This window comes from Solanum stenotomum, chromosome 5 (genome assembly GCF_019186545.1).
Source record: "Solanum stenotomum isolate F172 chromosome 5, ASM1918654v1, whole genome shotgun sequence".
Taxonomy (NCBI): Eukaryota; Viridiplantae; Streptophyta; class Magnoliopsida; order Solanales; family Solanaceae; genus Solanum; species Solanum stenotomum.
The window spans coordinates 9075083-9086806 of NC_064286.1; the positions used below are offsets into that span (position 1 = coordinate 9075083).

The 11724-nt window shown below is 36.8% G+C and overlaps 1 protein-coding gene across 2 annotated transcripts in view; it reads right to left on the bottom strand.

Annotated features, from left to right (window-relative positions):
• Window positions 1-11724, bottom strand: part of LOC125864477 (actin-depolymerizing factor 10-like) — a 616735-nt gene that overhangs the window by 603285 nt on the left and 1726 nt on the right. Inside the window, exon 1 of one of the 2 annotated variants that reach the window (XM_049544498.1) lies at window positions 10926-10932. The exons of the other annotated variant lie outside the window; for it this stretch is intronic. The gene's annotated coding sequence lies outside the window, so the exon portion shown is untranslated. Of the gene's footprint in view, window positions 1-10925; window positions 10933-11724 lie in introns of those variants that run through there. 2 annotated transcript variants of the gene reach the window in all.

The window sequence follows — 11724 nt, forward strand, 5'->3', positions numbered from 1 at the left end:
CCTCTTTTCTCCTATTTTGCTCTAAGTTTGATGAATTTTGGTGAATGAATCGTTTAGGGTAAGTTCTGACTAAGTTACAAGGCTTTAATTGACCTAAACTACGTAGTTTAGGGGTTAAACGATGTAGTTTAGGTGTCCAATGCATAGGAAAAAAAACCAAAACGACCCCACTTAAAATCTGACGAAGCAATCGACAGCCTCTGACCGACGGTCTGTCCTGGCAGGTCGTTGTTGGCGTCAGAGACTGGATGTTAAGGACCATTATCTATGGACCCTAGACCACAGACCATGGTCCCATCTACGGTCCGTGGGTCCAGCGGTAGGTCAGGGTTTTCTAGGGGGTTCTGGGTGGCCAACGTACAGACCCTAGCTACTATCCGTGTCCCATCCATGGGTCATGGTTTGGCCTCTGTTGCTGGCACATGAAACTCTAAAAATTTGCTTTTGGTCTTTCTAGAATCTGAGGTGTTACAATATCTCCCCCTTGGGAACATTCATCCTCGAATAAAGACTAAACGAGTTGGGTATGGAGGGAAGGAGTTGTAATCCCTACCACTAAGTACTAGAAACTGAAATCTGACTGAACTGAGTTCCAAGAACATGCAAATATGCAAGAAAAACTGAAGGAACATAATACTGAGACTGAATTTACGCAAGAGTAAACTGAGAGACTGGAGAGGAACTATTACCTCAAGCTGGAATGGAATCGGAAGGAAAAAGATGAGGATATTTGGCCTTCATGGTTGCTTCTGCTTCCCAAGTAGCTCCCTCTATGGACTGACTCCTCCACAAAACCTTAACTAAAGTGACTTCTTTATTTCTCTACCTACGAACTTGATGGTCAAGAATATCAACTGGCACCTCTTCATAAGTGAGACTATCTTTCACAGCCACACTCTCTAGTGGTACTATTGATGCCGGATCACCCACACACTTTTTCAACAAGGAAATATGAAAGACTGGATGAACCACTGCTAGTTTTGTGGGCAACTCTAACTCATAAGCCACATTTCTAACCTTTTTCAGGATTTTGTAAGGACCTATATATCTAGGACTGAGCTTTCTTTCTTGTCGAATCTCATCACCCCCTTCATAGGTGACACTTTCCGGAAAACCCAATCACCAATCTCAAACTCTAAGTCTATTCTCCTTACATCTGCATAGGATTTCTGACGACTCTGGGCTCTCTTAAGTTTATCTCTGATGAGCTGAACTTTTTCCATAGCTTCATGAACCGAATTTGGCCCAATCAATATTGCTTCACCTACTTCAAACCAACCAATCGGAGATCTGCATCTACGCCCGTATAATTCCTCATAAGAGGCCATATGAATAATGGAATGGTAACTATTATTATAGGCAAATTCTATGAGAGGTAGGTGATCATCCCAACTGCCCTTGAAATCGATCACGCAAGCTCTCAACATGTCCTCTAAAGTCTGAATGGTGCGTTTTGCCTGACCATCCATCTGTGGATGAAATGTTGTATTGAGATTTACCTGAGTACCGAGACCTTTCTGAAACGATTTCTAAAAATGAGAGGTAAACCGAGGACCTCTATCTGAGATCATAGACATAGGAACCCCACACAACCTGACTATCTGATTAGTTTAGAGTTTAGCGTAATCCTCCACTGAATCTGTAGTCTTGACGGCCAAGAAGTGAGCGGACTTAGTAACCCTATCTACTATCACCCAAATAGAGTCATGCTGCCTGCGAGTCCGGGGTAAACCTGTAATGATGTTCATGTTTATCACTTCCCACTTCCATGTAGGAATGGTAATCTCTTGAGTCATACCTCCTGGTTTCTGATGTTCTACCTTAACATGTTGAAAATTAGGACACTTAGCCACAAAATTTGCTATGTCCCTCTTCTTGTCGTTCCACTAAAAGACTTCTCATAGATAATGATACATCTTAGTGGCACCTGAATGAATGGAATACCTAGAGTTATGGGCTTCTGTAAGGATCTGCTGCCTCAACTCACCCACCTTAGGAACACATAAGAGACCTTAGTAACGAAGCACACCATTTCCCCGGGAGAAAACCTCTACGTTCTGCAAATGAACTGCACGTTTCAACTAAAGCAATATGGGATCACTGTCTTGTTTTTCCTTAACCTCCGCTACCAATGAAGATTCAGATCTATTCTCAACGATCACACCACTATCTGACATGTCTGTAAGGCTAACTCCTAAGTGAGTAAGCCGGTGAACCACTTTTGCTAATTCTTTCTTATCTTTCTCAACATGCGCTACACTACCCATAGACAGTCTGCTAATAGCATCAGCTACTACATTGGCCTTACCAGGATGGTAAAGCATATCCATGTCATAGTCTTTGAGGAATTCAGGCCATCTCCTCTGGCAAAGATTCAACTCTTTCTAGGTGAATACATACTGGAGGCTCTTATGGTCTATGAACACATCTATGTGAACACCATACAAGTAATGTCTCCAAATCTTTAGGGAAAAAACCATTGTTGCAAGATCGTCATGAATTGGATAGTTCTTGTCATGCACCTTAAGTTGCCTAGAAGCATAAGCTATAACCTTACCTTGCTGCATCAACACACAATCTAGGCCGACCCTGGATGCATCACAATAAATCGCATAACCGTCTCAACCATCTGGTAGAGTCAAAATGGGAGTTGTAGTCAACCTAGTTTTCAGTTCTGAGAAACTCTTCTCACACTCATCTGACCACTAAAACTTAACCTTTTTCTGACTCAACTTGGTCAATGGGGAATCTATGTATGAAAATCCTTCAACAAATCTCCTATAATAACTAGACAAACCCAAGAAACTTCTGATATTTGTTGGAGAGGTGGGTCTGGGCCATTGCCTCACTGCCTCTATTTTCTAAGAATCCACTCGGATTCATTCGCTAGACACCACATGACCAAGGAAAGCAACTAATTATAACCAAAAATCACATTTGCTAAACTTAGCGAATAACTGACGATCCTTGAGAGTTTGCATAACAACTTGAGAGTTTGCAGAACAACTTAAGAGTTTGTAGAACAACTCTCAGATGAGTCGCGTTCTCCTTATCATTCCTAGAGTAAATGAGGATATCACCAATGAAGACGATAACGAACAAGTCTAAGTACTGCTTGAACACCATGTTCATTAATTTCGTAAAAGCTGCAGGAGCATTTTTTTAGTCCAAAATACATAACTACGAATTCATAATAACTATACCAAGTTCTGAAGGTTGTTTTCGAGATGACACTATCTCTTACTCTGAGCTGATGATAACCGGATCTGAAGTCTATCTTCAAAAAATAACTAGCACCCTGAAGTTGGTCAAATAAGTCATCAATCCTAGGGATGGGATACTTATTCTTGATGGTGACTTTGTTCAACTGCCAATAGTCAAGGCACATTCTGAGTGAACCATCTTTCTTTTTCACGAACAACACTGGAGCACCCCATGGAGAGATACTAGGTCTGATGAAACCCTTATCTAGAAGGTCTTTCATCTATTCTTTCAATTCCTTAAGCTCAGCTAGAGCCATTATATAAGGAGGAATCAATATAGGCTGGGTATCTATAAGGAGATCAATTCCAAATTCGATTTCCCTTTCGACGGGAACTCCGGAAAGATCTTTTGGAAACACTTCTTAAAAATCACTTACTGCAGGGACTAACTCAAGAGTTGGGGTTTCGAAGCTTGAATCCTTAACCCAAACAAGATGATATATTTACCCTTTAGAGATCATCTTCATGGCCTTAAGTTAAGAGATAAATCGACCCATAGACGCTGAGCTATTACCCTTCCATTCTAAGACTGGCTCGTTTGCAAACTAGAACCAAACGATCATAGTTCTACAATCGACTGAGGCATAATAGGAATGTAATCAATCCATGCCTAGAATGATATCGAAATCTACCATTTCTAACTTTACAAGATCTGCTGTGTCAGGACAATTTTTGTATACCCGTCTAGCTATAACTAGGTCACTAACTGGAGTAGAGACTGAGAAGGGTTCTGAAAGAGTTTCTAGATTGATACCAAAGTTTACTACTATATAAGGAGTTACAAAAGAAAGAGTAGCCCCGAAATCTAACAATGTATAAACATCTAAATGAAAGACACATAACGTACCAACGACCACATCAGGAGAATCGTCCTGGTCCTGGCAAGACTGGAGAGCATACAACTTGTTCTGGCGCTGACCGCCAATTGTACTAGATGAAGCACCCTGCTGAGTTGGGTGACTTGTTGGTGATGTTGGAGCTGTAGAATGAGCCTTATTATTGTTACCTTATTTGCCCCTGCCTGGCAGAAGGGCAATCCTTCAACCTGTGTCCAGACTTACCACACCCAAAGCACCCTTCCTTTCCTGCAAGACACTCACCCGGATGGTTCTTACCACACTTTGGACAAGTTAGGAAAGTCCTGCTACTTGAAGCACGCCACTGAAACTTAGAGCCTGATGCCCTACATTTCTGATCCTATAGAAACTTGGGGGAAGGAGCACTAGCTGATGAAGGTATTGGGGATGAAGATCTCTGCTGAAACTATGAGCGATTTCCACAACCCGATTTCTGCTGAGAGTACTCATAGTTTCTTGTTCTAGCCTTCTTAATGTCCTTAACCTGTTCCTTAATCTTGTCTCCCTTAATCTGCTGAGCGTGAATCATAAGCCTAGAGATATTCATATCTTCTAAAAACATAGTATTTATGCACTCTGCCTTCATCAAGTCGGATACCCCAAACAGAAACTTATTTATTTGTGCCCTTGAATCCACAACCATGTGGGGAGCATACCTGGAGAGTTGGGTCAATCCGTACTCTTGGACTGACATGTTACCTTGTCTCAAATTCATAAACTCCTGAGCTTTAGCCTCACTCAAATTTCTCGGGAAGAACCTGTCTAGAAAAGCTCCAGCAAAACACCCCCAAGTCAAAGGAGCTGCATCCGCACCCCTGTTTTCTTTCCACTAAGTAAACCAAAGTGGGCCTCATCATTAAGCTAGTAGAATATATACCAACTCTACCCTATCATTACCAGTCAATTGGATCACTCCAAAGGTTTTCTTAACCTCATCAATGATGTTCTGTAGGTCCTCGCCAACTTGTGACCCTAGAAACTCAGGCGGATTCATCTGAACAAAATCTCAGACCCTGGCTGCGGTTGACCCACTATTAGCATTTACCGGAACTGGTGCATGCTGATTGTTTTGATTGGCTACACACTGAGCCAAAAGATGGATAACATTTTGAAACTCTGCATTTGAAACCTCATGGTCTAGGACTGGAGGAATTGTGTTAGCGTTGCATGCGTTAGCATTCCTTCCGAAAGATCTATGAGGAAGCATGATCTGAAATGCTAAAGCTGAATCTAAAATTATGTTTGTATAAGCCTCTACTGACTAGAGTTAATGGGACATGTCCCCAACTAATCCTAGAAAAACTGAAACTTAAGTGAAAGACTGAAATAGAAAACATGTTAGTTGTCCTCGAAGTATGGGGACTCACAACTAATGTTGTTGAATACGGATCGGGGACCGATCTATGCGTGATCTGGATGTTGAGCACCTGAACCTACATCACGAAAGGATGTAGCGCAGAGTATGCATCAGTACTTGGAATGTACTGAGCATGCATGATATGGAATATAGTTGAACAAACATATAAGCTGAACAAAACATAACTGAGCAATGACATAATCTGAATTATAACAATAATACTGAAATAGCCTAAAATGAACTGAACAAACATATAAGATGAACAAAATATAACTGAGCAATGACATAATCTGAATTATAACAATAATATTGAAATAGACTGAAATGAACTGAACTGGATGCAATGATCAAGTACTGATTTCTAACATAACATGCTGAGACTGAATATTGTAATGTGTCTGAAAACCTGGTCAAATGCACTAAGAGTTTGACTGTGGGAGCTACTATTAATCGACATAAAACCACGTGACCTAAATGCGTAGTCCGATGTATACGCCCCATTGAGAGGATCCAATATACCTTTGCCAGGGGTATAAAGGCATGACTGGCGTGATCACTAAATCTGATGCCCAACAGATGGGATTTATAATCCTACGGGGGCACGTAGTTTTGGGACTATAAGGGTACGCTGAACCCTAGTCCAACTCGGTGCTAAGCCTACTCCCAACTGGAAATCTGTATGACACAACATAACTGAAATACTAGATAGCTCAATGTTCTGACATACAAATCTGAGAATGCAACATTTAGGAACTGACAATGTAACATTCAAAAACTGGAGCATGTTTATCTGTTTAACTGACCTACCGAGTGTAATTCATGAACTAAGAGAATCTACACAACTAGGGTTCTGAGTTTCGTGCATGGAACTAAGCAAACTTTTCAAGAAAACATGATAATTCGATTACGAATACTACAACAGCTAAATCACAACAATTGTCCAAGGTTTTAGAAACCCTAGGTCTAAACAAGATATAGAGAATCAAGAATCTAACTGAATTCTAGGAACCTAGTGGATGAGGGAACCCACTAGTGAAATCCCACATACCTGGTGATTAATTTCACGGAGAAATCCTTTAATTTTGGGGCTGGAATTGAAGAAAACCTGTTGCGTTCATGGAAGGGTTGGGTCGCCTCTTTTCTCCTATTTTGCTCTAAGTTTGATGAATTTTGGTGAATGAATCGTTTAGGGTAAGTTCTGACTAAGTTACATGGCTTAAACTGATCAAAACTATGTAGTTTAAGGGTTAAACGACATAGTTTAGGTGTCCAACACATAGGAGAAAAGACCAAAATAACCTCACTTAAAATCTGACGAAGCCATCGATGGCCTCTAACCGACGGACCATGGACTGACCAACAGTCCGTCCCGGCAGGGCGTTGTTGGTGTCAGAGACTGGATGCTGAGGACCATGATCTACGGATCCTAGACCATGTACCGTGGTCCCACCTACGGTCTGTGGGTTAGGCTGTAGGTCAGAGTTTTCTGGGGTGTTCTTGGTAGCCAACCTATGGACCCTACCTATTGTTTGTGGTCCCATCCACACGCCGTGGTTTGGCCTCTGTTGATGGCACCTACAACTCTGAAAATATGCTATTTGGTCTTTCTCGAATCCGAGGTGTTACAATATAGCCATATGCAAGATAAAATTTCACCAAAAAATAACTAGTCAAACAGAGGTGAATCCAGGATTTGAAGACTGAGCTCTAAGATAAACTTTAAATAAAAACAGTAGAATAACACTCTAGCGGGATTCAAACCCAGGTCTCGCGGGTGGATCCTCTAGCTTGTACCAGCAACACAATGACACTTCTATGTTTTTCATGGGTGCACTGTTAATTATATTATAATTTATGTCAATTTCTCAATCTCTCTATTTTCTTGGATAATAGACTCAAGATACTTAAAACTTTCTCTCTTTTGGATGACTTGTGTATCATGCCTCACTTTCCACAGCAGCCTCATGCGCTATTTCACTGAACTTGCACTCCAACTACTCTATCTTGGTCCTGCTCAACCTGAATCATTTACACTCAAGGTCCATCTCAAAACCTCCAGCTTAGCATTAACGCTGCCACTAGTCTTGTCAGCCAGAGCAATGTCATCCACATATTATAACTTAAGTCATGGCACCTCACCTTGAATGTCTTCTTGATGTATCTATAACCAAGGCAAATAAAAAAGGGTTATAAGGTTGATCCTTAGTGCGACTCCATCAAAACTGGAAAGTGCTCCAAATTAAATCTCCTCAACAACTTTAAGTCTCAACTAACAGTCTTAACTCCCTTATCTTGAGATTAACGGCTCAGATCTGCAACTAAATTGCAACAACTTTTCTTCTTCCTCCACCGGTCCTTATGCTCTAAACATCCCTAGCTAGGGGTATACAAAATCGAACCGAAATCCAAATCAAACCGCAAACCAAAAAAAAATCCCACTAGTGATTTGGTTTGACTTGATTTGGTATTGGAAAAAAAACCCAACTATATTTGGGTTGGTTTGGTTGTAACTAAAAAAACCAAACCGAGACCAAACCAACCAACATTATATATATAATTTTAAAATTTTATTTTATACATAAAAATATTTACTTTGACATAATTTTTAAATATTTCTTATACGTTTTCATAATTTTTATCTTTTAATATACTATTTCAAGTTTGAAACATAGAATTCTGAATGATTCATTAAAGATTATAGTCCACATATGTTGGTAATTATAATAAAGCTTAAATCAAAATCAAATTAATACTAATGCAAAAAGGAAATCAATTCAACACTAAGAATGACAATAATATTGAATATTTGTTCTTTAGTTTTACATTGGTTTAGACAATTAAAATGCATAATCTAATTTTAATTTCCTTTATTATTTAGTCATGTAACTATTACTTATTAAACTTATTTTAGCATGATATAGTACTTTTAAATTATGATCATTTTCATTATGACTTGTTAATTTGCAATATTTTTTTTACTCCATTTCATTATTCTATTTTTCTGTTGGATATTTTAGTGTCATTAATCATATCATATTTTGTGTTATCTTCTTAAGAAACACCTTAGATAGTTGTATTTTGGTATGACTAAAAAAATATTTGAAGTACAAGTAAATTATATGTTTGTATGAATACTTTACTGCAAAAACTCGAAAATCCAAAAAACTCAAAAGAATCCGAAAAAACCCGAGTTTATTGGTTTGGTTTGGTTTATAAATTTAAAGATCCGACACAAATGGTTTGGTTTGATATTTAAAAAACCCGAACCAATCCGTCCATGTACTAATATGAATCATGAGATGAAATTAACATGAAATCGCATGTCCAAACACTGATTCCATCTCACGATTTCATACTATGATATGATATTGCACGGCCAAACGCCTACTTATACTTTTCAATTACAATTTTACACTTCAAAATGAGTATCCATCAATTTTTGTAAAGAAATAATAAAGAAAATCTAAGGACTATAGGAAAGAAACTATTAATTGACTTTCATGCCAAATGAAGCATGGACTAGTAGGAACAGTATAATATTTATTTTTATTGAAAGAAGCAGGAAGTATCTTATTATTTAATGGGAAATTTTTCAAAATATCAATATTTTAACATTTAATAGGATTCATTGTCTAACACTTTCAGTATTTAGTAAAAATGTCAAAAAATAGTTTATTATGTATCTTATTTAAGTTTTTATTATTTGTTTTAATTGAAAGAATACAATTGTTAAATAACAGAAAGGAGAAATTTAGGGGAAAGAGTAATTTTAAAAAGGAACAATCCCTTAAAAGTCTCATCAGTTACAAAAATCAAAACTGAATACTTCATTGGCGACCCCATTGTTGATCAATTTCTCATTATCGATATTCAAGATTCAATTGAAAATACTCAATCTCTGATCAATTTATTTTGATTAAAATCTATTTTTTTCTGTTTGGTAAGATAGGTTTGAATGAAATAGGACAAAAAAATTTGTTGACAAGCAGCTTTGGATATGGATTTTTCTGCTAGAAGTTCGATAAAATTGGTGGAATACAAATTGGACCATGTATTAGTTAATTGTTTCATCCTTAATCTGTTTCTAATTGATTATAATTTTGATATGAATTTTTTAACATAATTGTAAACTGTATCTATTTTCATTGTAAATTGTATGTATTATGAACAAAGTATGAATAATTAGTTTTGGTGGATTCGTTGAATTTTTTTGCTTGTTGAATACAAAAATAATAATGGATTGTTTGAAGACATATTTTTTTCACTGGCAGTTTGTTTTTAATTTTTCTAATCAAATTGTATCCCTACGAAAAACAAATTGGAGCGGGTACAATTTTTTACGATAATTGTACTCTATTTTCGTTTATTTATTTGTTATTTGTTTTCTGTTATTGAACTATATTGTATCTTAGAAACCACATCATATAAATACAAATTTATACCACAATGTAACTTATAATCCACACCAGACATATACAATAATTATTATGATCTAATGAATACATCAAATATGCTATACTTAATAGAATCTGAAAAAATCATCACTGCTTGTTTAAAATGAATACAAATGTATAAAGTTAATATGTATCTTAACTTGACTGGATACAAACAACACTCTTACAATGTCCATAACTATAAAATGATACACATAGCATAATGAATACAAATACATGTAAATACAGTAACTTATAAAGCTCATAACACAACTACAACACATATGCCATAACGAATACAAAACAATCAAATAATAAGGAGTGAATACAATCTGAAATATCATCACTATTTGTTTTAAAGGAATACAAATGTATAAGTTAATATGTATCTTTACTTAATTAGATACAAACAACACTCTTATAATGTCCATAACTAGAAAATGATATATAGAGCATAGTGAATACAAAAACCTAAAGTACAGTAACTTATAAAATCACACAACACAAATACAACAAATATACCATGATGAATACAAAACCATCCAATAAGAATTCATTAATACAATCTGAAATAGCATCACTATCTAAAGTATAAAAATATCCTTAATTTACTGAATACATACCGATGTACATACCTACAAAATGGTGATTCCAAATATGTGGCATTTTATCAAAACTAACAAAATATCCACAACAATATTTCGATCGTCTCTCTTCCATCATTTTAGCAGCGGATCCTACATTATCCGCTATTTCTTGAGTAATACGTAGATTAAATGATGAAAAATCGCTAGAAAATTATTGATTAAGTTGGATACCTCTAGTAATTCTCTTAGATTCTGCCATTGGAGAGTGATTTGGAGTTTATCAAACTCTAAACGTGATTTCAACTACAGACAACAATTTGAACAATTTAAAAAAATAAAATCATAAAACAAATCTTAAAAAAACGGATAAATATGCATATCTTAATCAAAGGGATTGTAGGAATATCTTTATAAAATATATTTTCCAATTTCTGAAAGAAAAAAACAAACAAACAAGAAGGAACAGAGAGAGGCATGCTTTGAAATGAGAAGAATTGGAAGATGAATGTAACATCCGACAATTTAAAATGAATATGAAGAAGCTTGAAATTTGGAAATAGTCATTTTTTGGAAAAATTTAAAATCTAGAAATTTGGCAGTCCAGAATCTGGAAAATTTGGCTAAGTTCAAAAATCTGGAAATTTGGCCAAGTGTGGAAATCAGTGAGTTTTTGGCCAACTTTGAGCAGTCATAACTCCTAGCTCAGGATGATTCAGGAGTAGTTCCAGTTATGTTTAGAAAGCCCTTGGAACGATCTTTCCAACGCCACCGAGTTTACTTGATTCCGAGTTTGTATGAGCGAGTTATGCCCTTTGAAAGTTGGGCAGTTGGTAGGGAGTCCGTTCCGGAAATTTAAGGGCATTTTGGTCTTTTCACAAATCAATTGTTTTGGTTATATTAAAGTGTTAGGCTGATTTTATATCAGTTTGTCTCATTTTTTTTTTAAGAGTAAAGAGCTAGGGCTTGGGAGAGAAGAGAGAAAGAAGAGAAGGAAAAGGAGAAAGAGAAGAGCAATCAAGGAGATCATCGTGGATTTTTCGTCGGGGGTGATCCCTATCAAGGTATGTGAGTCTTTAGTGTGGGTTTATCCTTTCCCCCCACATACCAAGCTCGTTTTTATGATTTGAGAAGAGATTGGATTTGTTGTTGAAGTTGTTGAAGTTGTTAGTTGTTGTTGATGTTGTTAGTTGTGTTGTTGAAGTTATTGTTGGTTGTGGGACAGGATTG